Here is a 3,417-nt window from a genome sequence, read left to right on the forward strand (position 1 = left end):
TTAGCATTATCAATAATATCTAAACAATAAGTGTTATTTCGTGACATCTGTAGCCACGATTTATCCCTGAATTGGACAGGCTGTGTATGGGCTAAACGAAGGCAATCTGTGGTCTAATTTCAACGACTTGGCTATAGCCCTATATTGAACCAGCTAGTCTAAAATTGTTTACATGTACAGCGTGTGGGATGCATGACATCATAACAACCAAGTAATTTTGGCCAAGTTTTAATTTGCATTATTTGTACTGTCACACATTACATTTCCCGATTAGAATTTTTAACTTTGTTAAATAAACATGCAATTACATATCCCAACCTGTAGGTGGCAATTTGCCCTAGTACTGAGACATGGCCACTGCCAACGCGAGACTTGGAAGTTGGTAGAGAATTCGGCCAGATCTCGCGATAAACAATACCGCCGACGCCATTTTTTTAATAACCAACACGTGAGCAGAAGCCACAGGTGTAGAAGCTAATCAACGCGATCAACAGACGGGCAAAAGGAATACGTTCAATTTTCTTGTAAGTAACTGTGTTATCTCTTTGTCATGTTTCCATTCTACATTTCATATTTTGTAGGGACCGTGAAATTTTAGCAGATAGCAGGGCTAGAGTATGCCATTTAGTGGTTATATCAAAGCAAGGGATTTGGTTTAAAAGCACTTTGTGTTATTTTGGTTGGAAATCGCTTCATATCCCGATGGCAATCACCAAGATACGTGATCTAAATTATTTTATATCTACTGTGGAAGTCAATTCAGTATGAATACCTCAGAACTGGAGTGATGTGATCCACGTTCTTTGATTTAAATGCACTAAAAGTTTTATTGATAATTATCCAGTGAACAAAGCACAGCAATAAATATGCATAACAAATATATATATGTATATACACACATGCATTCATTCATGCATGCATACATACATGCTCATGTTGTCATGCTAAGTTTTTGTTATGGAAGTATTTGAGTGTTGTGGTACTTTTTTTTATATTTGAAAGTAACACTGCCTTTGTTGCATTTAGGGTTTCAAAGAAAGGTGCTAACGCTTCTTGTTGAAATAAAAGAATTAAAAAGAGTTGGCCAAAGGGTGGAAACAGACACTGGTGTCCAACTGTCTGCATTGGCCACTATGGAGGATTTCCAAAGCTTGGAAAGGCAGCTGGATTGTATGGAGACCCGGACAGCAATGGTAAAACAACAACAAAATGCCCTCACTAAAGCTTTCACCTTTCATAAAGTCCAAAAATAATTTAATGTGTAATTTTGAATGTGTGACAGTGCAATGGCTTGTTGCATACAGAGATAGATCTAATAGAATAGACCTTTTTGTTACGAAGTACCATAACAGAGTTTGAAACTTCAAAAATAATTGCATATTACAGTGTTAAAAAAATTCAATTTTAAATTGTCAATATAAAATTAGCGATTACAAAAAGTATCTGTGTGTATTAGAATAGTGCTGTTGATGTACAGTTGAGGTTTAAATGTTTACTTGACTACTTTTTAGTTACTACCACAGAGTTAAATTTTGGCAGACAGTATTGAGGCAGACACCGATTGTGAGGGGACCTACAGGGGGAAAAACTATTTCTCAGTGTGGGCCAGCAATCAGCTTGAATAAAGAGTTTTATAGGGTTAATGATGGAAAACTTGCAGCTCAATGGTCATTAACATTTAAGGTCGGTGCACACTTGTACACTGAAGCATATATTTCTATCTGCCTGACATTGACATTTGTTACTCAGGTGTCAAAACTGTGCAAAGTCGGTGGCAGAAATGTTAAAGACGTACCAGAAGGATGCTGGACAGGTAAAGCCTTCAAAACATGCAATATAAATCAAACATTGTGGTGACCATACTCACTAATTATTCCATGTTTTCACAACAAAGTATTGTAATATTGTAAAAGTATTTCCAAAAAAAATAAACAATTTGTCATGTTCGTATTTGTTACCAATTGTTAACATTTTTTTTGTTTTAGGGTTTTGCAAAACAGCCTCATGTCCAATTTTAATATGAAGGTGGGTGGTACGCTGCAGAAGGCAGCTTTTGAGAAGACCACTCTGTTCTCGGTCATTGCAGGTATGTGCTTGTGTTTGCATGTCTGTCGTTTGGCTTAAAGGTGATGTATACTATCATTTTAATGATTTAATGTATTTTCTTTATGACATCAGTCTGTGTTGATATAAACATTTTCCAAATCAGTATATATGTCAGCGCTATATTACCGAGCCCTATTATCAAATCCGTTACAATTAATGTATAAACTAAAACACGATGATGTCCAAAAAGCCTTTTATCATGCTAATTTTTTTTTTCTTTGCAGATGCTGTGATGACCAACTTCCCAACAGCAACTGAATTTGAATTGAGGAATGCCATTTTAAGCAAGCACCAGGGAGAGTTGGGGGGGGGGTGGGTATAGAAACAAATAATAATGAAACAGTTTACTATTGTTAGATTTTCTTGTTATTTGTATTATTATTGGTTGTCCTTTATTTAAAAAAATTCTAAAGAAGTTCAAATCTTAATTCATTTGATTTTGTTGTAACAAATATATTATTTCTTATATTTTCCATTTTGTCTTTTTTACAATTGTTGGTTTTATTAATAAAAGCTTTATATTTAATTTGTTTGTATTAATTGCTATTTATGAGAAGAACATGTTAAATTTAGTTAACAAAAAATATTTTGGGTATTGTGTGGTTATCTATTATGTAGGCATTCATAATCTGTCTATTTGATGATTATGGTTAGACGTATAAAATTTTCCCTGACAGCCAAAATTCAGCTTTGTTGTAACTTAGAGACCCAAATTCACCGTCTATTAGACGTCTACGTGTATTCGTTTAACAGCGGTCTATTTGATGACTAGGCTATTCTTCGGTAATGATTAGACGTCTATTAACTTTTCACTGACAGACCAAATTTAGCCTTGTTTTAGCTTAGAGACCCAAATTCACCGTCTTTTAGACGTCTACGTGTATTCGTTTAATAGCGGTCTATTTGATGACTAGGCTATTCTTCGGTAATGATTAGACGTCTATTAACTTTTCACTGACAGCCCAAATTTAGCCTCGTTTTAGCCTAGACGTCTGGGCTATGTTTAGACGGCTAATAGACGTCTTTTAAACCAAAAATTGCTTGCTGGGCAGTGTCACAGGTAACACGGAACTATAACAATAACAAAATCATTGACTGTAAGCAGCTCTGTGACTTACAAAAAGCACACAAAATATAAAAGGCACTAAAGTCCTGAATTATGTATTTAATAATTATTGTATTTTTATCAGTCATTTAAAAAAAAATTATAAATCGAAATATGGTATTAGCATCTGATGCAATCCTGGTATGCAACATTTGTAATCCTTCCTATTTCCTCGAGTTACAATTTTATACTTTTAGTTCTTGGAT

General features: G+C 34.5%; 1 long non-coding RNA gene across 1 annotated transcript; it reads left to right on the plus strand.

Moving 5' to 3' along the window:
* Positions 1 to 424: 424 nt before the first annotated feature.
* On the plus strand, positions 425 to 2,123 carry LOC306891660. The gene is made up of 4 exons (XR_013786380.1): positions 425 to 524; positions 1,027 to 1,193; positions 1,750 to 1,813; positions 1,986 to 2,123. It is a non-coding gene; the product is annotated as an uncharacterized lncRNA (long non-coding RNA).
* Positions 2,124 to 3,417: the final 1,294 nt, after the last annotated feature.

This window comes from Barbatula barbatula, assembly GCF_947034865.1.
Source record: "Barbatula barbatula genome assembly, chromosome: 1".
Lineage (NCBI taxonomy): Eukaryota > Metazoa > Chordata > Actinopteri > Cypriniformes > Nemacheilidae > Barbatula > Barbatula barbatula.